Raw genomic sequence first — 26,475 nt, 5'->3', positions numbered from 1 at the left:
GGCTCTCTCTCCCTGCCCTTCTGAGTGCGTAATGAGCTGAGTTGTTGTTGGTGGACCACACGTCACTCCATGTGACATTAGGCTCAATCAGTGCTGCCATAGATGACCCCTTGCTTTACCTTGGAATGCTTGGCTCTTCCAGTGTGGGGCTCCAGATACCTTTTTGAAGCTCCTTGACATTGAATGATGTGTTAGTTTATTATGGGAGATAGGTGTCATGTCAGACAAGCATTAAATCCTTGCAAAGTGAACCTTACAATTTTTTTTCTCTCTAGTAAAACTGCTGCTGACCAAAGTGGGTGTGCAGTGATTGGCCAAATTTATGACACGCCACAAAAAAACTAGACAAAACAAGTTGGACTGGAGGAAAAGCAGGTGAATTATCGACAGCTTGTGTGTGATGGAAGCAGAGAGAAAGAGAGAAGGAGCAAAAAACACAAACAGAAAGAGGGAAAGACGAAGAGACAGATAGAGAAATGGAACCACAGATGTGGCGGGGCCTCGGGCTTTACAAGTCATTACGGTGTAAACGGCGATGTTGTGGTGAGAGCACAGGGGTCACCATCTCATGGGTGTGTCAGGCCATGCATGCACGCATATGCATAAGCAGACACACACAAAGAGGAAGCTGGAAGAACATCTGGATACATGCCACTTGCCTGGAGGAAGTCATCTAGTTTACACGCAGTGCAGGAGGGGCTTTGTCCCTTCCTGGATGTGCAACCTTCATGCTAGCTTGCACCACTGGGAGAGGATGGAGGACAAAGTGGAGAGTGAAGAGCGTGCAAACCCAGACGCACTTACCAAGGATTAGGTGTTCAGGTAAACATGGATGTCGTGACGGGAAATGGCCACACCGTTGTCTCATCTGCAGATCTTTTTTGTAAATCACATACAACTCCCTGGTGTGTGTTTAAAGGGCTTTTACTCAGCAAACCATTTGAACTGAATTGAGTTAAACATCATTAATAGAAAAAACTAAAGCATGGTTGAGAGTAGAGAACCAAATTCTATGAACAAAAAATAAAATGTGGGAAGTTACAGTGATGTAAAACTGTATTTCCCCCTCAAGGATTTATTCTATATCTATCTATTTATTTATTTAGTTATTTTTGTTGCTTTTTTTCCACATAAAACTCCACACCATTATCCACAAATGGAGAAAACATGGAACAGCAAAGAACCCATAAGCCAGTCACTTACTATGTAGAGGAATTTTGGGGACCTTTACTTACGATTCAACAATAAGACAGAGGCCGGGAAAAAATATATTATTTTTAGTTGCCCTAAAACAACTTAATGATTTCCAAATGAAATCATAAAAGTGGACATTTTTGGAAGATGCACTTCCATTTATATTTGACATAAAACTAATAAAGCATTTTATAAAGAAAATATTTTATTCACATGAAGGTGAACAGGGTGATGGTTATGTGATTTGCTACATGAGCTACATGGCTACCATAATTAATCTAACACTGAATTCTGCTTTTAACAATCAGGAGCACAAAATATACAAGGTTTTGGAGTGGCCTATTCCAAGGCAGGACTTAAATCTTAGACATGGAAAAGTGACAACATTTTGCATTCAAGAGCCTGAAACGGGTGGGAATTTACAACTTCATATAGACAGCCTCCAACTAATACACCACCCGGTTACACATGGAAAACCCTAAAAGAAGCAAAGTGCTGCTTATTGACTGTTGTAGCTGCCAGAGCTGGCACAACCAATTAGGTTTAGGGGCCAATTTTGTTTCCACATAGGACCAGAAAGTTTTGTTTTCCCACTTAATAAGTGAAATTACTTGAAAACTGCAGATTGTATTTGCTAAGGTTGTCCATGTTAGATTCTAACATTTGCTAAATGATTTGAAACATGAATTAAATCAAACAGAAAAGTGACTCAGTTCTAGGTATTGACCATCTGGCAGGATCTCAAGCTAGCATGCCTCAAAACAATTGCATTCATTAGCTTAATTTATCATAGTGGTAAGCTCAATTTACTTTTGCTTGTGCGAGGCTGGCTCATTGAGATTCAGTCTGCCGTTTCCTCGGGCCGTCCTCTGATAATTTACGCAGCGTTCAAGCATTATGGAACCAGATAGGAAGCACTCCTAGGTGGAGGTTATCTGTCGGTCCTGCTGAAATAAAGAAAGAGGGGTTGAGAGAGTTTTTGGAGGTAAATGAGAGAATGGGACATGGGGGTGGGGGGTCAGCAGAGGAGTGATCTAAAGAAGAATGCCGTTGAGAAGAGGTGGCATGAAAGGAAGGCCCGGGCGAGTGACAGAATGGATGTTACAAGGCTGGGGTAGAAGAGGAATGGAGAAACAGCGAGGAAAGAGAGGCACGTGACTAAATGTATTCTGATAACTGAACAGCAGATGTCTCGCATGGAGCTCCTTTGTTGCCTGAACAGCAGGACCCTGCACTTCAGTGGGCTCACTTCACACTGCATTCATTTGCCTGCCAGCTGCCAATTTAGGGTAGCGAGAGTGAAAGAGAAAGGAAAGAAAAAGAGGAGATGGGAGGGTGGCTCACACCAGTCCATTTCTCCCCTCCCACTGCACGTCTTGCAGAGAGGCTGCCATTCCGTCCTCCCATTCCTCCCGGTGGCCTGTACAATTAGTGATCTGCATAACCACCCACACCTTCGCGCACTGCTCTTACAGAATGGGAGAGAAGCTGTCTTTGTCTTTTGGCTGCTGTACAATTGAGTTGCTTTGGACTTGGCTGGAAGCCAGAATCTGTGGCACAAAACTGCACTGTCTTGATGGATGATGGATACTCCTCGAGTCCCGTTTGCTCACGCAGCCGATTTGGCAGGTCGGAGATGAACTGCATCAGCTGCCTTCAACGGCCCTTTTGTTGAAACACCTTCTAAGCCGTGGCAAGGGAGAAGTTTGTGAATTGCACGCTCCCATTGTGGTCCCAGGTACCTTGGCTCAATAGACGAGCGCTCTCATTAAGACCGCAAAGCCCACAGTTCATTAACGCCTGGGTGAAAACAAATTTGCACCCCTCTGCTAAGTGATGTGAGCCGAGGCGTTGAGGTATCAGGGCTTTGGTGAAAGTGGCTATGTGAGGCAGGATTACGATGACTCCATTCACATCGTCACAGTTCACCTGATGTTTGCAATCTACCTGAGAATTCAATTCCATCTGACTTTGGGTCTCCTTGTCTTAAATTATTTTTTTTTATTACATTTATTTTTTTTAATAAAGTATGAAAACCATCAACTTTTGCTGCAATTAGAACTGCAAATCTTTTCATCAACTCTGTGCATCTAGAAAATGAAAGTTTTTCCAAATCTTCACACTCAGTCAGACTGGATGGAAAATGTTTTTGTGAATCAATTTTAAAGTCCAGCCTCTGATCCGCAATTGGATTTAGATCTAATCTGTTCCATTGTATTGCTGCCTCGATGTTCTGCTGGAAGAACCTCTGTCCAGGTCTCAAGTCCTTTTGCTGCATCTTCCGTGCTTCATTGATAATGCGTTCAAGTTGATGTGCAGTGTTAGTTTCCCCTCACACTTTGTAGACCACAGAGTTCTCTTTGGTCCACTGACTGACTGAAGCACCCTCTTCCACATGTTTGCTGTGTCCTATGCAGAGTTTTTAGCACTCGGCAAGATTGACTTCTTCTGGATTTTTATCAACAATGGCTTTCTTCTTGCCATTGTTCAATAAATTTCAGGTTTAAGAAGTTCATGACCATCGGTTGATTGATTCTCCCTGCAGCTATCTTACAAATAACACAGGCCTCTTGACTTGCCACCACGCTGTTGATTCATCAGAGGTATCTTGATAAATTTTCAATTTTAACTCACTTTTTTTGTTGAATATGTTCAAGTATTTGGTTGTCGCTTGAGAAGACATGAAGATATGCTTAAGAGGAAGTGAATATTTTTTGTCCACCAGTCTTTGAATAAGACTGGTGGACAATTAATAGAATCTCAGCTCTCTTGCCAGATCTTATTTATCCACCTCCATTCTGCTGAAAGTAACTTTATTGCTGAGTTCCCTATTAAGATTTGTGCGGTGCATCGTTCAGGTGCAGAATGCTTGCATTGATCAATGATCATCAGCTCATCTGCGTTGTAGTGGCTTGTTGCCGCACAAAAGATAGCAAGAGAAGATCCCTCTCATCGCCCACCTTAGTGTCAATTCACAAGACAAGCGAAAGAACAAGCATTATCCCTACTTCCTGAGTTGGCAGGGAGTGTGATAAAAACTTTTTGATTAAAGGAAGCGAATAATCTATTTCATTCTGAATCGAGAAGCGGGAAAAAGAGCGGAGGATTAATCTTAAGGCCGTCGTTTTACTGCCTATCCCCCCTCCTGTCTTGGAGCTGAAGAAGCGTGGGTGAATAATGGGGTGTCCATCAGCCGTGGGCTCAGGCCCAGATTGGGATTTTCTCTGGGGATAATACAAAGCAGAGCGACAATTGGTGATTCATAATGTACAGTTTTAGCCTGGCGATAGCGCCAGCTATTGTGGTGGGCATTAGTATTACAGTTTCTCAGCAAGTTGTTTCTATCTGACAGCAATCTTTGCTTCCCCTGCTGAGGCGGGGAGAGTCACAAATTTAAAAATATGTAGTTTTCCTTAAGAGTGTCTGCACAAGCATTTTCACCCAAGTAAGACATGCACAATACTATAAAAAATGTCTTTGAAAGAAAGGAGGGAATCAAGGAACAAGCAGTGGTGAATAATGGCGCCATTTTATGTCTACATACTTACGTCTGCTCCTTCACTTTGTGTGCTGAAGCTGCTTGAATAATCCCCCTAACAAAGTTGTCTAGCTCTCCAGTCATGTGAGCAGCACCTGACTGGCTGCTATCCATCAGTAGTTCCATTTGATATTTAATTTAGACTTTTATGAGCCTTAGAGGATGGACCATGTCATTTTTCTCTGCCGTGTTCTTTGTATGGATGGAGGATAAATTATCTTCCTCTATGGGTCAACTTAGATTTATAACTGTATAGAGCTGGTGATGGTTGTCACAATTAGTGGCCTACATACAGCACCAAGCACACAGGTTTCAGAGGGTAAAACCTGTTATTACATGGAAGCAAAAGTTTAGGGGATGAAAAGAGCAGATTTAGGTTTGAAGGCTGCTATAAAAGTTTACTATTATCTATAAATTTGAAAGCAGATATTTGCATTCACTGTATAAATTTACAGCTATTTTTGTGACACATCTGGAATTAAATTCTGCTTTAGGTCAGATGGGAGTAGAAATATTAAATAATTTCTATTTGCTAATTACAAAGATAATGGTAGACATAATTTTTCCTATATTCAATTTGTAACTAATTGGCAACGTGATTAAGGTTATTGTCCGTTTGGAAGACCTGCTTGTGTTCAATCTTGAGATGTTGCTGCAATGTTTTCACATCATGTTTTCTAATGATCCTATCTATTTCATGACGATCACTGGCTCCTCTTGCCTTTGTCTTCAAAGCCGTTAATGGCCACCGAGGCCAAACACTTGAATTTGTGTTTCATCAGATCACAGAACATGACTCCAAAATTTTGATTTATGTGCTACTTTTTATTTAGCTTCCGATATAGTTGCTTCTTCTTTGCTGAGCAGCTTTTCATGCCTTGCTGCTAAAGATGATGTCACTCAAGAAAGAAGCATATTTGAATTGTTGCCTTAAAATATATCTGGAACCGAGCCTTCAGTGAACTGAGCTTCAAATCTCAAATGCGATGAATTTGCTTATCAAACATCTACAAAGACATCGTCAATTACTTTTCTCAAATTAAATGAAATTATAGAAATCTCACGTAAATTGCCAAATGTGAAAAAAATAATGGTGCTAATCCTAATTCACTAAAATAGGAAAAGATTAGTCAGACAGTAAAAATATAATGGTTATACATCTTTTTATGCGGTGTAAGCAGGCAGCTCGTGTCTTTGCTCAGAACCATTATGATTCTGTCACATAAGAAAGCACAAGAACAATAATCCTGTTTAAAAGCTGCCCATTTTGCATTAATCAAGTGAGTTAGTGAAATTATACACACATTTTACCTTGATATATAGATGGACTAAAATGAGTCCTTCTGTAAGAGGGTAATAACGAGTTTTATAAACTAATTCTTTCCTAATGCTCTGTTTGAATGTAATTTATAGCTTCATTTATTACCCCTTTTGTATTAGTAATTATTTCTAAAATACCAAAGAGCCATCTTTTCTTTCCCTGCTCTTCTTAGCCTCTGATTTATTGTCTCAGCTCTGGCCTGATGCCGTCTTCCCAAGGTGTGACATTTCAAAATATTTATAGCTCTGGCACATTAAAGGGCTTCCTTTGAAGGTGACCGACTGCTCTTCCACACCGATGTAATTAATAGAATCTCAGCTCTCTTGCCAGATCTTATTTATCCACCTCCATTCTGCTGAAACACTGCAGAAAACAGCAAGGTTTTGGCTTTCTTTTTCACCTCATAAACAGCCCTTTTAATGCCCGCAAGTCCCAGGATGCATTGCACGGAGGGGTGAAAGGGAAGCCATTCCCCGTCGACGCACCGAAAGTTTAATATTTTATTGATTAGATTCAAGCCCCCTGTCCAAAGTGGCAATTAAAATTCAATTAAACTGACTGAAAGCATCATATTAAATTTCATTTCTTTATGAGCTTCAATGCTGGAGGACTTGAGTATAATCACAGCCTTTTTAGATTATATTATCATGTTCATTCACTATAAAAGTGACACTTTTAGGTATACTTTCAATATTTCTTGAGTATAAGCCTCTAATGAACACATTTTATAGCCATTAAATCAACTATTATCCAGCATTGCAATAAAGAGATATGGCTGGTTTTTATTCTGCACTCAAGATTAGAAAAGATAGAATGTTGCTTTATTTCTTTGTTTGTTTGTTTTTTGCATAGGTGTATGAATTAAGCAGTGATTTGAAATAATGACCAATTTTATTGTATGTACAAATATGAAGTGGAAGGAAAATAATATACAGTGAGGTTTTTAGGAGCCTCGAACAGGCTTTTTTTCTTTTTTTTTTTACCTGTATTTAGCAATATTTTATATTTTGTATTTTACATGTTCCCATCTACTCCAGCCAGCTTCCCTGTTGCAATTAAAAAACACGTCCTCAGAGTATAATGCTGCCTCTACCGTGTTTCGGTGTGAACTCAAGATTTTTTTCCCCAACAAATTTGTTGCTTACAAATGGACACAATACTTAGAAGGTTTTTATTTGTAAAAATAAAATAAAACAGAATACAAAATAAACAAACCAAAGAATATTATGGAAAATCTATCGTTCACTTCATTTGTAGTCTAACTTTTATGCTAGTATAAACGCCATTGTATTGCATCTAGGATGTTTAAGTGTTGCATAATAAAATGCAAACATGTTTGATAAATTATAAATTCTCTGCATGACAGGGTACACAATGGCTTAACTTTCAGCTTCAGAGTTTTCTTAAATGCTGTTAGAATTTATTAAATTAAAGAATTTACATTTTGCAAAAAATTTCAAAAGGAATTTTGTTTACAGAGACTTGATTATCTGGTTTATTTATGTTTTAGCTTGTAAGTGTTTTTATTTCCTATTTTATTTGGTTTTGGTTGTTGTGTTTTATTTTGGATGTTTAAAATGTCTTCCAGTTCCAGTGTGGAGCGTTGTGCACAAAGTCAAAGTTTATGAGCTTATGAGAGGGTGAACATGCATTATTATGCCATTATGAATAGATGACTTGAAAATGGTTTCATAACAAAAATATTTTCTATCACCACAGTCATTTGTTTGACAATTTATTGCCCAGTAAAATTTGTTGTTACAAATTTGAGATGTGGATCTCTGCAGCTTCTCGGCTGCTTCTTTGAATTAATGCCCTCCTTGTCAAGCCTGCCAACTCAGGACTTTGCAAATTTGTGTCATTCTCATTGATTATTCACTTTTTTTTTGCCATGTTACACTGATGCTGCACTTTCTGTTTGTTTCTCACATAAAAGCCCCAAAAAGTGTATTAAAGTTTGTGGTTATAAACAGTCTTTTAACACATAAACCAAACCAAGCAAGACCTATCAATGTAACACAGACAGTTAATAAAATTCCCTCGCTGTTCAGTGTTCTTTGTTATTAGGACTTTGCAAAGTTTTACATCTACCGCTGTGACATTAGTCTTTTTTACAAGCAAATTACTGTCAAGTCAGGAGAAATGTTAGTGAGCTATATATATTTTATTTACATCTTATGAAGGCAGAACTTTGCAGGCTTGTTAGTACCTTTGCAAGGCAACTCTGAGTCAGACTGGTGGATATTAGCTTCCTCAAGGGAACCAGGAATTGTCTGCATAAAAATAATTTACAATCGGTGCAGTAGTTGTTGAGGTATAATGCTTGGAAAGAAATGGCAGCATCATGGCATCATCGAAGAAAAAAGGGATTCAAAAAAAGATAAATGTTTTGTTTTATGGCAGAATTTCTAATATTTACAGAGGAGTATATTTTAAACTGGCACAGAGCCAGATGTGGTCAGGATGTCTTGGTTATAAAAAAAGAAAAAGGAAAAGAAAAAAGAAGAAATAGAAATTGAGCTTCTGATCTGTTAATTGGTCAAGCTCTCATTCTCGGCCCACAGCAAGGCAGAGCAAAGTCATTGATCCCTCAGCATCCTGAGCAAAACTGTTTAGATGTAAACAGAGAGCTGTGCGAGAGACTGAGAGAGCTTACTACTACTGAATACATCTCTGTTCCCCCCTCCAGACTGTTTGATCTGTGTGATTATTCTCTCAAGCTCCCAGAACATCCCAACTCCCGCCTCTGTAATAAAGATATTCATTTACCTGATATGGAAATCTTGTTCACAACTGATCCCAAATGACTGTGGAAGAATGTGGGGAGGTAAGAGGTGACAGAGGTGGATGGAGGAGGTGATGGGACAGGAGTGTGGAGGGAAAGAACAGCATAAAACATTAACTGGGAGTGAGTCGATGTAACACAGAGTCAGAAAGATGACAGAAAATGACTTTGAACGATTTGCAGGTGGAGGGTTTTTATTGATATGTGGGGCAACTATTTTCAACTCATGAATCAGTTAAAGTAATAAAGTATCCTTGATAGTGGTTGGTTAAGTGAATGAGATCAGTGCAGATATTTAAAAATGTGTTTTTATCTGAATGAAGTGCCTTTTATTTGAGAAGTATTCAACTGGCTTAATTTTTTCTCATTTTGTTACATTTAGCCACACATTTTACTGTATTTTGTTGGGATTTTATGTGGTAGAGAAACAAAGAGTAGTTAAAAGTTTTAATAAAGAGAAATGATCCATGGTTTTTCCTAAAGTTGTACAAAAGCAATAAAGTTTGTTGTGCATATGTGATCAGACACCCTTAATGTCACTACAATTGCAATGCTACTGCAGGAGTTTTAGACTGGTCTGGACTTTGCTATTCTAAAACATAAATGCTCTGGCTATATATTTATTGTCCTGCTTGTAGGTAAAGTTTTTTTGCTGCCTCAAACAAGTTTTAATCCAGAATTGCCAGGATTTAACTGTTCCTTTTCCACCATGTCTTACTTTGGGGGTTTAGTATTCAGTGTTCTTCTTCTTTCAGAGATTTGTTGTATAAAGTGGAAACTACACTTCTCCCCACCACATTGCAAGTATACAGTCCTTTGTGTTTGTCTGAACATCATATATGGAAACTCAAAACACATTGAAGATTAAAGTGCATCGACATTTGTTTATGTAATGCAAGAAAACGTGAAAGAGCTTCATGAATGTGAGCACTGTTGCACAGCAGGATCGGAATTGTCTTTAGTATTACGAAAGATTTTATTTAAGACTTTGTCTTAACAATATGCTGTACTTTATACTATCCAGGATGCATTAGTAAGAAATAGACGGTTTGCAGTGAGGTTACAAAGTTTAAAGAAAACTCCCGCTTTTGTTTGTTTCTCATATGAGAAGAAAGTGTATTCTCACATTTGGATGGAGCAAATGAGATACAGGGTGCTGATGGTCATGTTCCAAGTTAATCTTCCCTTCTTTTATTTTGTTTAAATGTACAGCTCATTCATTCCAGGTTTTATTGTCTCTGTCAGGGGAACACTGCTTTCCCCTATAACATGGCCACCATGCTCAGCACATCAGGCAAGTTCTTGATTCTGTACTCAGTAATTTAAAGCCTTTATGGAAATGCAATTTCAGGGCTCAGTGCTTGTTTTTCTAAATTGTACTCAAGGAATTAGCTACTCCAACCACAAATCAGTTGAATTTATGCCCAGTTGTAATACACTTTATGGGCCCATGGTACATTGCTTCAAAAACAGCAGATGTGGAATTATGATAAATATAATGAGGGATTTTTTTTTTTCCTCTTTGCTTGCCTCGTTCTGTCTCTCACCCTTCTTCCTTCACTCTCTCTCGGCTGCAGAGAAGGGGGTGAGGGGAGGAGGACGTGAAGCGTGTTTATGTACGCCATACAATACATTTAATGTCTTAGTAAGGGCCGCCAACAAAACTTGATTAATGTCCTCATCTCTTTTATTAAAGATAAGAGTGGCACTGCAGTCAGAAGATAGAGAGGGTGCTATAAATCTCAGGCAAAATGAGCAGTCAAATAATCACTCATCAGAAATGAAATCTACATACATTAACACTCGCAGACGTTCTGCTGTGAATATAAACATAGGGCTTACGGGTGATGAAGCCGCTTTCATTTATCCATATACTCTCAGTGTGGGGGAAGGTGGAGGGAGGCGCCTGAACACTGTAAGCTCTCAACTGGCAATGATGTTTAAGGGGCTTCTGTCCTGCTAAGCCACGGTCCGCCAGACTGAGCATGTGTCCAGAGAAGCAGACATGCAATCATTAGAGCAATGGATGAGTTGGATGGCAGAGGCAATTAAGCATCTCCCTGAATAGGACATAATGTTGATCCATCCCTACGATTAATCAAGGCATGCATTAGACAGTGATGGGCGACCCCATGCCTTTGTGACAAAATGATTCTTCATCTCCTGTTTGGGGATAGGGATCCTGAGGTCCCTAATGCGCCTTAGAGGTGCCCCAACGAAATCCTGTCATCCATTTTGCTTCCATCGCTGACAGCTATCAACCTGTCTTCTACTCGCCAAGGAACATTATCTGATCTCCCAAGGCGGTTAGCGACAACGACTAAGATCATGGGTGGTGGCGGAGGACAGACAGACAGATTTGTAAAGCACAGAGACTGTTGCCCTGCTTCTGTGAAATGGTAAATCCACATAGATGGAGCTACGCAAACTGTACTGGAGATGAAAAAATGTTCAAATGCACACAATTTATTTTTTCATGTATGTATTAACAGGAAGTTTTAAAAGGACTCTGTGCTTTATACTTACAATTTCCAGCATCTGAAGCAGAAATCTCATTCTTTTTTTTTGCAGTTGTTGAGACAATTGAATTTCTTAACATGTACTCCTTAAATGAATTTCATTCGGTTACAATTTTAATATTCCATCATCATTAGATATCAATGAGAAATAAAAAGTTTAATGCAGGTTTTCTATAAACCTGAATTAAACTTCAGGTTTATAGAAAACCAGTTCTTTATAAGACTGGCATGCTCAGAGTGTCTTCAATCAGAAGCTTTTCCAGATATGTTGTAACACAGACTGCTACAGGAGACTATTTCTGCCCACTGCCATCAGAACCATCTGCAACTGTATGAAGAGCCTTGAATAATGTGTTACAACAGTATTAAATTCCCCTGCGTATCAATAAATCTTTGAACTGAAATTATTTGAATTGAACCTCTCTAAAGTAGCACAGATGTTGCATCATTAAAAAGTTGATTCAGATATCCTCACTTATTAAATCACAGGACCTTCCTTTGAGAAATGTTGGATTTAAACATTGCTGGACTAAATTGATTTAAAGAAGTGAAAAATAAACCGAGGCTGACCTTTAATTTGATTTGACTCAATCAGAGTTTTTCAGGTTTACACCTTCAGCAGATGCTGTCTCACTGACAATAATGCATATTTCACATTAATCACTTGATCTAGACGTCACAATGTGATTTATTAAGCGCTGCACTTACATCAGAGCATTTGTCGCCCTTAAGAAATATTAAAGCTGAAAGATGATGATTTATTGATGTATTCCTCCAAATGTTTTTTTTTTTGTTTGTTTTAAACAAGCAACGCGTTTATATATTCCCAAAATTCAGAACGTATCAGGTCATTCCAGACACTTTGCTTCATTCTATCTCTGTTCCTCTCCTTCCATATGGCCACCTATTCAGCTGTACTGCCATAACATGAGATCATTACCTTCATCATTGAGCCCAGGCATCTGAGCGCCTGTTAACCTGGAACAGACCCGGCTGTGCTGATGGTACAATATGCTCCTTGTTATTCTAGGATCATTGACGCTAAATCCCTGGCAATCAAGTCAGTTTTGTCGAAGCTCATTGGCTCAGTGGGGTCTCATCTCATCTGTGTGCTCGAAATGAAGGCGAGAGTGTTCGGGTTAGTTAGGTCGTTAGGGAGAAATTCTTTGATAATGGCGCATGTTACATTAGACTCCTACAAACCAACGATAAGTGTTTCAGTGTCTGTGTAATATCATTTACAGAATGGTTACGGTAGATAAGAAATTCCCCACACTGTAAAAAAGGAACCTCAGGGGTTATCACATTAACAAAAGAATATCATGTACTGTTAACTAAATAATTCCATGTTTGAGCCAAAAACATGATACAATCATGTTGCATAAACAAGATATTCCACAACTTCAACTTTTATAAAATTGAATCATGTTGAGCTAACATGATTCATTATAGTCAGACCGATCCTATGCTGAAGACCACGAGTGAGATCACGGGATATCATGCAAGTTCACGCAATATTACGGGAAATCACGGGATATCACGCGAGAATACACGAGACAATTGGTTTTCTCTCGCAAATGGAATAAAATGTATTCAAGGTGAGATAACGTGATTCAATTATGTCAGCTAGATCTTCCGCCAAAAAAAAAAAGAACGTCGGGGCATATTACATGAACAAAAGAATATCATGTACCTTTCACACAATAATGTTGGGTTTGAAGCGAAAACGTGATAAAATCATGTTGGATAAACAAGATATTCCACGACTTCACATTTATAAAATTGAATCATGTTGAGCTAACATGATTCATTATTGTCAGACTGATATTGTGCTGACGACAACGAGTGAGATCACGGCATATCACGCGAGAACACGCGAGACAATCGGTTTTTTCTCTCAACTGGACTAACGTGATTGAATGACGTTATCTAAACTTGAATAAATCTAATTAACATTTATATACCCACCGCGGGTGGTTCTTATCCTCTGAGCTCGGGTCCTCTACCAGAGGCCTGGGAGCTTGAGGGTATATATATATATATATATATATATATATATATATATATATATATATATATATATATATATATATATATATATATATATATATATATATATATATATATATATATATATATATATAATTTTATTCAATATCAATATTTGTCAAAGTTAATCTAATTAAAAAAAAACACAGTGACGTCAGTTCCAAAGCGCTATTGTGTCAGACTCATCTCTCGCTGAAGAGGATCCAGCGACATCAAGAGATTACGGAAAATCACGCGAGATAACTGGCTTGCACCTTGTTGGGTTTTTTCAAGGGCAGAGGGGAGATTCCTGGCGTGCATCCACTTAATTTGAAGAAGGTAAGAGTCAAACTATTTTCATCCAAATCCATATAAAAATATGTAACTTAAAATTTCTCTACCATTTGCACCATTTTCTAATTGTTCCATACTTGTGTCACATTATTTTATGTTTTGTAGATTAAGTCGGTTAGGTTAAGGCAGATAGCTTTTTGTTTACATTTATCGCCGCACCATGTTAGGTACATTCTGTGCGAAAAAAGTCTGCAGAGCCATATGTAGTGTACAAAGCTGCTGCCAGAGACACAAATGGACCCCAGAAATGTCACAGTTTTGCTCCTCCTGAGCTCCCTGGAGGTTTAGTGGATTTTTAACACACGGATCTGGCATCAGTCTATTTCTAACTATTTTAATTCTATTTCAGTAATGTTACTATGGAGGTAAATGTAGATACACACTTTGGTACCTTTCTATCATCATCGAGATTCTTAATTAATTATGGTAATAAAAAGTCCTACATTTCAGTCGGTGAAACCTGCAGAAAGCATTGCTTTCTGAGCTTTGTTAAATGTTCCTAAAATACCTGTTAGTTATGGATTTCTAGTATATTTTGTCAGGCTAAAACTCTCAATGGATTATCCATTATTACAGACTTGAGCTTTCTATTTTTTTTCTTTAAAATACATATTTCTCTGCTGTAAAGATGTTGGGGTTTTTTTGGACTCTTCTTTGTTGTCCCCAAATAATTGTAGCTCAGAAACAATATTGAAGTTCATTGGTTTAATTTTTAAATGTTGATGTTTTTTTGTGTTGATTGTTTGTGCTCATTTTGACCTATGTTACTATTGCTTTCTACCATGTTCAATTCACCATTGTTCTGCACATATGTGCTTGCATGTGTCCAGTGGTTATATTCATGAGGCATTCAAGGGACTTGTACTAAAAGATACAACTCAGTTCAGTATGAATTGCATATTTTAATGGCTGAAAATATATCTGATCTCTTTCAGAACATCACCTGATCACCTGTCTGTAATCCACCTGCTTAAGTTCTGGTCAAGGGGCTCATCGGCTATCAAGTTATAGATTTCAGTGGCTAATAGTAAGTTTTGCCAGATCTAAAGTGACTGAATGTAGTGTTAGAGAGCTTATAGAGCTAGAGTTCAGCTAAACATTTATTTGGCCAGTCTGTTTTATTTGTCTTTATTTGCGTGGGGATGTGGAAATGTAAGGAGTGTAGTCTCTCTGTCTCGTAGATATGACCTGTTAAAACATTTTACACTTAAACACCGGCATATGCGACGTTATCCATGCCCACACATAGACTGTCCATGTACTTGTAAGACATGGAATGCTTTGCATATTCATTTAAGTAGAAGGATATAGACTGTGTTGACCATTCTGTACTTTTCACATATTTCTTTGGTGATATATTCATGTCTTTATTTAAACCTCTAACAGCTTCAGTTAGATGTTTAAATAAGATGTTAAACTCCATTTTAGTCATGGCATAATGAAGGGATACTAACAATTTTAAATATCTTTCAAACAGACTGCAAGCCACTGATCACTTTTGTTGTGACTTCCTTTGAATGCAGCTATGCTTTCAAGTGTGTGAACCTATACTGCTGGAGTTTTGAGATTGTTCTCATTGTTTTTTGATCTGCATATTTAGGAAGACACTGCTGAGGTCAGACGAGAGTGCATCCTCAAATGTCTGTGTGTACCTAAATGAAGATCCAGAGAAGCTGGTGAGGGAGTACATGGTATGTTAAATTCTCTTTGTGTTGACAATAGAACTCCTAAGAGTTGTTAAAATACTTTCACCAACTAAGGTCCATGAGTGACTCAATCAATGTCAGTCTAATTTATTTATTTAATTACATGTGAATTGTCTCCCCCCCAATACCCTTCCCTAACTCCCTTAGGACGTTGATGAATGAAATGGCCAAAGCCGAGACTGTCCTCGGAATCGTCATTTGAGCAGAGGGTGCAGAGGCTGCCGATGCACATCTGGATGTTGGGATTGTCTTGGAGGAGGTGGAAGTTATGAACAGCTTGGGCAGTGTATCTTCTGCAATAGTGATGCTGCTGGGACTAATCTACGCACTAAACTTGAGCTACCCTCAAGTTTACATTTATCGCCGCACCATGTTAGGTACATTCTGTGCGAAAAAAGTCTGCAGAGCCATATGTAGTGTACAAAGCTAAACTTGAGCTACCCTCAAGTTTAGTGCGTTCAGCACTCAACTTGCTCAGTAACTCAAGCATACCTTTGAAGTAATACAGAAAATAATAATGAAATTGGATGGAAAGAACTTATCAAAGAAAGCACAAGTTCTCAATATGAAACTCGCCGCTAAGTTGAGTTAAGTTTCATATGGAAAATCAGTGTTTAAAGACTGCAGTAGAAAAGATTTATATTGTTACAGTTCTCTAAGTTGAGCAACTATACTGACATGTTTTATGTTGTAAAGAATTGGCTGGGAAATGAAACTGTAACCTTTTTGTGGTTGTTTTTTTTTTTCAATGTCCAACTCAGCTGTGTTTTGTGCTGTGTAAAAACGATGTATAACAATTCTGCAAATACAATTGTGTTGTACCTTTTCTAATTGTTGAGTGTTCTTCCTACACTTTCACCTAGTGCTATCTTAAAATGCTTGATTAACGCTTGAAAAAATGTCTTTGAACTAACATCATGAAATAATGGAAAGGATTTCCACACGATTAACTAGCTGTCTTTTAGCATGAAGCATATTTGTTGAGCTAACTTACTTTTAGTGAGTTGGACCTACTGAATCAAGTAGTGTGAAGGTACCACTGTAAAATAAGGTGGTTTCAACTAGATTTACATTCATCTTAATGAAGTTACATCAATGATTTGGTCCTAAACATTGCAGATTAGTTGGGCTGGCTGTATTGCATTACACTGGGTCACACTATAGTAACTGAGTTAAAGGAACCTTTAAAAAATATGTTGAGCCAACACATTTCATTTGAATTTGAATAACCTTAATGAATGGAGTTGAGCCAACTCATTTGATTTACAATCATCCGTTGCATTACCATAATTCTGGTTAAGCCAACATATTTGGTTTAAATTAGAACAACCTTAATGAATTATGTTTTGCCAACTCATTTAATTTATATAAGAATAACCACAATATATTACGTTGAGCCAACATGTTTGATTTAGAATCACCCATTGAATCACCATTGTAACAAGTTGAGCCAACACATTTGCTTTACATTGGAATAATCTTAATAAATTAGGTTGACCTAACACATTTGCTTTAAATAAGAGTAACACAAGTACATGGTGCTGAAATGAAGCAAAGTAATCAGGTGGAAATCCTTTCCATAATTTTTTTATGTTCATCCAATGACTTATTTTTTTCAGTGCAGAGGTATGAAGTGGAGATGAATCGTTTCTTGTTAATCTACATTTGTTCCATGCTATATAACCAATATGCATTTATAGATTCCTGCTGCAGATGATATGTGCCCTGAAATATTCACTTAAACCATCCATCTCTCTTAGCGGCAAGATGTGTTTGGTAATACTATGATCATAAATTGTAAAACTTTAGTTTCAAAACCTGTCAGAAATATGACATGGTAAAATACAGCTCTGGAAAACTAAGAGACCACTTAAATCAGTTTCTGAGATTTGACTGTTTATAGGTATACGTTTGAGTAAAATGAACATTGTTCTTTTATTCTATGAACTACTGACAACATGTGTCCAGAATTCCAAGAACAAATTTATTCTTAAAAAATAAGAAATGGTCAAAATAACAAAAATGATGCAGTTCTTTCAGACCTCAAATAAGGCAAAGAAAACAAGTTCATATTCATTTAGAAACAACAATACTCAAGGGGAGTTCTGAAATCAACATTTGGCAGAATAACAATGAGGATTTCAATGGGGTTCAATGCAGTGGACTCTTCACTGTTTTTCCAGGGCTGTATTTTCATACGTACGTCTCAACACCAACTAAGAAGTGAACGAGATTAAAGATTTGATTCGTAATACTTGATAAAAACAGGCAAATGCATATTTATGTAGACTTTCAGAATATAATAGAATATATATAATATTAACTTCTTGACTGATACATGATGGGGTGATAGTGTATGTGAAGTTGTGAAAAGGCAAAGAAGGATGGACGTTTTTTTTCTGTTGGGGTAAGCAAATCAGAAGATAAATGTTGTAGATTCTAGATTTTTATTTTTATACCTGCTTGTGATTGCATTCTTTTTTCACATTCCAAATTATTATCCATGTATTGGTTTCATATGCATCAGATATTAAACTTTGTCATGTTTGTGTACTATGTAGCAAGCCCAATAATTTTGCTGTTGTGCTAAAAGGTGTGACGTAGCGACACTATGTGAAGGGGTGTCACTAAGAGAGCTATGAAAATTGAAGATTGACTTTGCAGCAATCTCTCATCCTGAGCATGCATGTTGAGAGAGAGAGCACGAAAACTCCCCTCAACAGGAAGAAAGATCCAGCAGACCTAATTTCTGTCACATCAAATTCAGACAAAATATATTGAAAAGTGGTTGAAAAGCACTTTAAGAGATTTAAGAGGTGTGAATGCTTCCATGAAGCACTCTACACTTTGCTATGGATTTGGACTTCTCTGGTGGATGATCCTGAACTTTTGAGCTTACATGATTCCTTAAGCAAATCTGCTGCATCATCTTTTGTTTATCCTTCTTACTCTGGCATGTCAGCCTTTCGGAGGAGGAGCTGGCCATCATCATGGACGTAGCGTCACCCGTCTCCCACAGTCTTGCAAGGTTCCTGGAGGACAGACATGTTGTCAGTGCACATTCATCACACAGTCCAACGTTGAAAACAGATTTCCCTCATAAGCAATTTTGCTCGTTAGAGTCACAGCGCAGACTTGCTGATTGGAGTAACTCTGAGGCTACAACTCTGAGAGCAAAAGAGAGAGGAGCATGACTGAGAGGAGGAGGGAGTGGGAGGGAAGGAGAGGGCCTGACACGTTTTATAGTGATGTGTAAGCTGAGATGTTGATTAATGTGTATTGCTCCTGTCACATAAACTGAATAAATAAATATCAAACAAAAGCTGGAGGAGAAGCTCATTTACAAACCAGGAAATGAAAGTTCCATTAAGTTTGGGAGTAAGACGGACTGGGATGACAATCTGTGGACATGACTGTAAACAAGAAATCAGCACTGTGAAAGTCAGGACTGTGGGCCCTTATGCCTGAAAAACCTCGTGGGGTTATAACAAGCATTTCTTAAACCAACGCAGTCCAGTTGTTTTGTCACCGACACAATATTAGGTGGAGATCTCCATTGTGTTTCCAGCTCCTTTTCTGTAATAAATGGCCGTCCTGGTTAGCATGCCTGAATGCCTTCAGAAGCAGTGATTGGTTTCAAAACAATTGAATGGGGCTTACAGTTAAAGTGGGGCACAAAGCAAACATTGTTTATGAAATTTAAAACCCCACCCAACATGCTGCAGGAGATGGATGGTGATAACAGAATATTTCACAACGGCACGACCCTGCTCTGTTCATTAGGGACAGTCCTGTTTATTTTGATCTTCATGTCCCATTCACAAACACGCTTGTTTACATAAATAAACAATTTTATGTTTGCTGCCATGGAAACAGGGTTCACACAGGCACAGAAATCACCGTTTAATGGAGTAAGATGTTTACATGCCTGAGAGTGCATACCTCAATTGTCACATTATGGCCTTTTATAACTATGTGGAAGGAAGCGATTAAACGTGACAGCTCACAAAGTTACAACAGCTCCATGGAAAAACAGAAAAAAATTAGCTATGAATCAGTTTGATATTATGAAGTTTAATAAATATTCTGGAAATGGTATTAATTGTTCTATTACACAATAAATATGACTAAGGATTATTTTAATTATAACCACTAAAGTATTGGAATCATTAAAAATTACAAGTCTAAAACATGCTTTCTGTTGCTTTTGTGATTATTATTAATAGTAATATGAACATATTAAAACTACTCCTCACTTATTATTAAGATAATAATGATTATTATTATTATTATTACCATTAATATCTCTTTGTAATAAGGAAACAAAGAAGGGACAGCTGATCAAAACCAAAATACAAAGAACTGCAGCAGTTTAAATAAGTCAAACAAGAAAAAAAAATCTATCTATGTTGGAAAGAGACAGTGATATTTGTTGCCTAACAAGAAACTGTATTTAATAGCTGTGTTGGTGAGATTCTCACATTTAAAAGAACCACTTATAAATACACAAATGTATCACATAAAGCACTAGTTGAAACTAAAAGGTATCACTCTTACTCTCATTTCCTTTAGTCTTAATTTGCTTTTAGTCATTATTGGCCCGTTCAGCTGGAACTGCGCTCTTAGAGAACAGTGCAACTTCAAAGCAAACCCTTTGCACAGATTTTTTTGTTTTGTTTTACTGATATTTTTATTTGTTTTTACCTATTTTGAGATCCTCCAATAAGAATGAGTCAGTGTGACTGCGTTTGATTTTAAAGGTTATACTCTTCTCTTTTTGGACTTGGTTTAGCTGTTCACTTGTTTCTGCTGAATAATAGTTATTTTGTGATGTTTTGCATATTGTTATATTCATTATGCTATTCCATTCACATTGACTATTTCACATTATAAATGAGGCAGGAAGACATTTCAGCCAGTTGATTAGACATCATTGATCCTTACTAATTAATCTTTGCCAAAAACAGAAAAAAAATATTCTTCTGCATATATGGAAAGATAAACTCTCTTCGTTAACGAGCTCTTGTTTTATCAGGTCAGTGATGGCAGCTCGCCTACCCCGCTGTCATTCTCCTCATGAAGAAATGCACTCATGCAGTAACTCCTCTTCTTGCTTCCCTCAGCTCCTTTTCTTCCCTCCCTGGATTTGCAGATTCCATCTCCTGCCCCGGCATCTGGAGAGAAGTCATTTTACAGTTCAATCAGGAATCCTAATAAACTGACCTGTGTTTTAATGACTAATTCATTGTCTCCTTTACTACCTTCATGGGTATAAAGCAGATTAATGACTTGAGCAAGGTTAAAAACAGTACCACTGTGCTTTTCCTTCAGCTGTTATCAATCATCCTTTAGATTCTTGAGAGAGCTACGGAAATTGAAGAAAAATTAGCAATCTTCCTGATGGATGGCAGCAAAGGACAGAGTGTACATTAGATTAGTGTTATAGAATGAAATGGAAGACAGCTTGTGTTTTAGGATATGCTGTTTAGATGGCTCAGGCTCTGATACTGTATTACAGAATAATGCCACAGTTTAGGTAACAGTAAAGGATAATCACTCACTTTTATTTCTCCCAGCTATCGGCTCCCAAACCAAGGATCTTCCAGGCCAGTTTTACTGCAGACCAGGCCATGTAGGATAACTCTTCAAAACCCCGGTAAAAATTCCCAATGAAATTTCAAATAATGTTACAAGTATTAAACAATGTGTCACAAAATCCACCTGAGAGATAACAAGAAAGTTTATCTGTTTGAGAGGAGATTATAAAGAAGTAGGACAAGAGAAACTAATTATGCACAATGCTTTGTCACAAGGAGAGTGCATTACCAAGCTTTTGATATATTTTTAAAAGTTCCCTATAAAAGTTTGAATATATAAGAAACATTTAAAATGTCCGAGCCTTAAAGCTGTATTAGTCAACATGTTTTTTTCCAACTTTAAATGGGAATATTGTTTCATGAAAAAGATCATGTACCCAGGAAGACACGATTCATCATTATTTTGACTTGTGTTGCTCACTAAAAACAACAATGAAGTGGAGTGACAGAGGTAAAAACTACACAAAAGGATGAGAAGCAGTAAAAAAAAAAAAAAATAAAATCTGTCAGAATTTGGAAATCATCCCAAAGTCTATGAGTGACACTTAATATGATGTAGTTTAGTCCTTTGCTGGAGGATTGTAACAGTGTTTCTGATTTTTAAGATATTGCAAAAGAAGCATTTTGTGAAGCAAATTAAGCATCTTTCTTTTTACAAAACAATCCCAACAAAATTTCATTTGCATTGGTTTAAAAGGCATAACCAAATTTCCAAATATTCCAGAGAGTACCATTTTTATCTTAATCTAAAAGTGAAAAGAACATAATTGCACTATGATCCAATTTGCTCATGGGGCACTTATGATCAAGGAGACCTTTAGTACCTTTACTAGGACCTTCTAGGTCAAAACAAATCTCCAAGAGACAACTTTTTTGACAACTTTTCTTTCCGAGACTTTGAAGTTTAAAGTTTAGCTGGCTTCATGCTCTATCAGATTCAATTGGGTCTTTCGGTGGGCCTTTGTAAAACCGATTTCTTAGATTTTATATAAATGTGGAAGTGTACTTAAATCATATTGAGAAGACTTGCCTCAGGATGGTTTCACCTCTATTAACATCCTTGTTTCTCTATAACTGCTCTTAAAATTATCTGGAGATGCTAACTCATATGTTTCATTGCATTTCTTTACAATATTTACAAGGAAGAGCTTTAAGAAATAACTCCTGGGAAAACTTAGATAACAGTGTAGAAAGTCAGGATTTCTCATGAGTTCTACTTCTTTGACAGTTTATTTACTTTTTCCTCATACTGTACTTCCTTTTTTTTTGTTCAGAAATCCCATGGAAGAGAGAAGAAGAAAAAAATAAGGCAAAAGGGGGGATGGCAGGGAAAGGAGAAGACAGGGTGTAAGGCTGCGTCTTTGTTTATCATTCCATATTCCCATCTCACTCTCACACGTATGCCTCTGCTGCATCTTTGGGCCCTTCCCACTCCTGGCCCAGTCATTTCTGACAATGCTAATGATTTAGAAGAGAGTCCTCCACATCGGATGATTTGTGACATGCAGGAAGCCTCGAAATGGGGGAGGACTCGGCAGGTTTTTTTCGGTGGGGAGTGTTTGGGATCCAGAGATGCCTTGAAGATAGCGATTCATTATATTTAAGACAAGTGTGACATCCTACTTCAAGGAAGCAGCACACTTATGTGTGGTGGGGAAGGGGGCGGGGGGATTTTTTTGGGGGTGGCCAAAGTAGGGAGGGGTGGGTAAGTACAAAGGAATGCCTTGGTGTTTTTTGGAGATGACATCGGAATAGGAGGCAGGCATATGGAGACGGCAGCCTGGAAAATAATGGGTAATGGAAGAATTTAGCCTCAGGCTATATGCCTGCTTTGCCTACTTCTGTATAACTAGTATATTTATAATTCAAATACATACCTTTAATAATTAACCACTAGTGAATATTAAAGGAGAATGTGGGATATCTTTTCTGCAGAAGGAGTCAGGTAAAAACAGTATTAAATTTCAAATTTGACAACTGTGCAGAACAAAGGACGAGAAAATGAAAACTGAAATGTTATCTGACATTTTTGGGCCAATTTTACTTTAAGTAAACAAACAAAAAACAGTCATGTAAGAGTTGGATATATTTTTTTTTGTATTTGACAGTGAACTTGTGTTTCATTAAAGATAAAAATAATTAATACCACCAAATATGGCTCAAAATAAAGACACATCTTAGTAAATAAGAATTTTATTGAAATATGTATTTATCTCAGTAATTCAGTTCAAAACGTGATACATTCAAAGTGTTGATTTTTGTTGCTTTATAGGCGTACAACTTACAAAAACTAAAGTATTACATAAGGTCGATAAAAATGGATTTTTAATACAGGACTGTTATGTTAGGACTTACACAATCATGTTGAAAGTTTTTGCCTTGACAGTTCTCCAGCAGACAGTCTCTGACAAAGACAAAAGACTTTCTGTTCCTGGAGTGGTTTATCCAAGTATAATGGAAAGCTCAGTGCAAGAAAGAACATAGGATATAAAAAAGTACAAAATTATAAATGTTACCTTGACTGGATACATAAAGTCCATTGGCTGGTTTCAAGAAGATTCACAAAACCAGGATTGCAACTGGTGTTCAACAACCACCACATAGAGATGTATTGAAGACATGGGTTAAAATTCACAAATGTGAATTTTTGCATTTTTGGTTATTTAATCAATAAAATAGATTAACTTTGGACAATATTCTAAAAATGCAGAGACGTTAATTGACCAACATTTAACGTTAGAATACGGGAAAGAACTACAATTTCCTGGGTTTATTTTTTTATGCCATGGTGATGGCAGCTTCTTAGCAACATGGTGGTACAGTTGTTTAAGCTTCCCTGGACTCTCTCCACCAGATTTGATTGTTGCTTGTAGTCGCTGTGAACCTGCGCTCCGTAATAATGAACGCAGCACTGGCAGTGGTGACAGCCTTATGTCTGGGCAAAATACAAAACTGCACCATGAAAAACACACATAACACACATAACATGGCAATCCGTGTGGTGATCACTATGCAATAAACTCTGAGCCTGCTTACCATAAAACGGTAACATTTCAGACACATTTAGACTGCTGTGAATCGAAAATATGGACAATTTTTTGCACTCATCTGCATTCAGCTTTGAGTGTGCCTTTTAAAATAAAACCTCCCAGAGGACAGTGTGTTTTGTACTCTGTACACAAGTGGCACAGAAAAGCTCTCACAGACTGTGTCAACTGATGTTATGCAAACACCAGCGTTCAACAAGAACCAATGCATTTGCATCACTGGGATCTGAAACGTGCCCCGCTTTCACACAGGCCCCACTTCTGTCGCTTCCTCTTTGATGTGGCTCATACATATTAAGAAACCGAACCCTGCAGAAGGAACATCAGCCTCGCGTTCACCAGAGCACAAACTCAATTTGTGCAACCTCTCGAAAAAAAAATAAAAATGAAAATGCTGCATTAGTTTGTCCCACTTTATTTCCAGAGTTAATTAGCAAGTGAGAGATTGGACAATTAGTTCATCCATGCTAATTGATTATAATATTACATCTTGGTGATGATGGGATCATCTCGGAGCATTCCTCCAATATTCTTCTAAGGGATTTGATAATTTATACAATGTTTTTTGTGTAATGAGGGGCTTTAAAGAGCAAATCAGCAAGGGAAATTGTTAATTCAATTCCACTCAGATAAGTCAGAGGAGTTGTTTTTTTTTTATATATTTTTTTTTTTAGGGGGAGTTGATGAGGTGAGTGGGGGAAGGGGGGGGAACATGAACTGAATGGCAGGGATCTCAGAGAACGTCCTTTTAGATTATTATTCATGTCACCGCAAGTAATGGGAATCTCAAGTTAATTTCTGTCACTTGCACAATAGGATCTGAACCGATTGTATCGAGGTTGTTTCGTTCTGGTGCTCATTAGTGAAAAGCAATTCAGGTCATATCTGCAACAGAAAGAGAGCCATCATACTGAGATAAACTGAATATTGCCTCATGCATCTAAATCAACGTATCTTTGCTGTGCAGCTTGTAAAACTATATTTTCTCAGCCATTGCGATGATCAGTGTTCAGTATTCAATACTTTGTTGTCATTGTAACAATGATTTACCTACACGCATAAGTGAGGTATTATTTAAGCATCTTGCTTACAACTGAACTGGTACACAGATTATTTTTTGAAGTGCAAGTTAATGAGAGTGAATTTAATAAAATGACAACAAGTCAAAACTTTTGAGGAGTTCATTAAAACACAACTGTGATCCCAAATGACTGCTTCCTGGTGGGCTTAGGGTGTACGGTATCTCTAAGACGTTTTGTTGTCTGCCTTGCAGAGTGCTACTTGTGTGCCACATTTTGTAACTCTTAATAAAATTGGTCCAAGAACCTGCAGAACCATTTCCTGACTTCTGTATAAAAAAAAGAAGAAAAGGTTACTGCTTCTCAGCAGGCAATTAAAAACTAAAGAAAAATAATAATCAACATTCAAGTCCAAGAGTTCTTCCCGCACACCCCTCAGTTCTTGGGCGAATTATATCCTGTCCCTACTTCCTCGGTTGTCAGATATCTGCAGTGTGAAACTCAGGCGAGGACTTCTATCCCCTTCACAGCTCTAACTCCATCACAGTGTGACAATCTGTCGAAAGCCACGGGCCGCAAGGCAAAAATAGGGGGAAAAAATGAATCTGGAGGAATGTGCTCGTCTATTTCACCTGAAAAGTCAAACTGTGAGAGCTCAAACTTCCTCCTGGAAGACTCAAAGAAGACACACCAGATTATGAGTTTTACTTGAGGAAAAACACTAACTTTTTTAATGTATAGATCATATGTGATTCATATAAATTCATAAATACTGCCCTTGCTCTCTTTCATATTTAATACTCGTTATTTCTTAGAAGTCAACTGTGAGTTCTTCCTCATATTTTTTAAATCTTGACCATAAAAAAAATCCTTTTTACAAAATATGACTCCTCTCAGCTCAACATATGCAGCAAATAAAAAAATAGGGTTCATATGTGTGTAATATTGAAGTATCACACTTTTTTTTTTTTCTGTGCTTAATAATTAATAGCCCATCCCATCTCTCTATGAATATTTACATGTAAAGTGTCCCTGGGAGCCATCTATATGCCAGAGGGAGGGAAAACTGTATGTTTACAGCATTAAACACTCAAAAATTGTCTGCAAACCCGTTTCGCCTCCAACCACGAGGAACACGTACTAAAGCATGGAAAGCATTTTACTTGTTGTTGCAGAATGTAACCCGTTCAGGTTCTATCGAGATGTGGCAAGTCAAATTACACGTCCCCCTTATTTTGTGCTGAAATGAAATCCCTGGACGCACCTTGTCTAGTTTGAACATGAAGGGGGATCAGAAATAATCTTTTCCTTTGTTTTCCCCTCTTCCAAGTGCAATGACATTGTTCATTGAAATCACCCTCCACTTA

The 26,475-nt window shown here is 37.6% G+C and overlaps 1 long non-coding RNA gene across 1 annotated transcript; it reads left to right on the top strand.

Moving 5' to 3' along the window:
• Positions 1 to 13,566: 13,566 nt before the first annotated feature.
• On the top strand, positions 13,567 to 16,145 carry LOC129365550 (uncharacterized). The gene is made up of 4 exons (XR_008606530.1): positions 13,567 to 13,724; positions 14,675 to 14,766; positions 15,340 to 15,430; positions 15,593 to 16,145. It is a non-coding gene; the product is annotated as an uncharacterized LOC129365550 (long non-coding RNA).
• Positions 16,146 to 26,475: the final 10,330 nt, after the last annotated feature.

This window comes from Poeciliopsis prolifica, unplaced genomic scaffold (assembly GCF_027474105.1).
Source record: "Poeciliopsis prolifica strain line A6 unplaced genomic scaffold, Auburn_PproV2 SCAFFOLD013, whole genome shotgun sequence".
Lineage (NCBI taxonomy): Eukaryota > Metazoa > Chordata > Actinopteri > Cyprinodontiformes > Poeciliidae > Poeciliopsis > Poeciliopsis prolifica.
The sequence above is the reverse complement of the archived record's forward strand: the minus strand, read 5'-3'. Positions and strand labels throughout refer to the sequence as shown.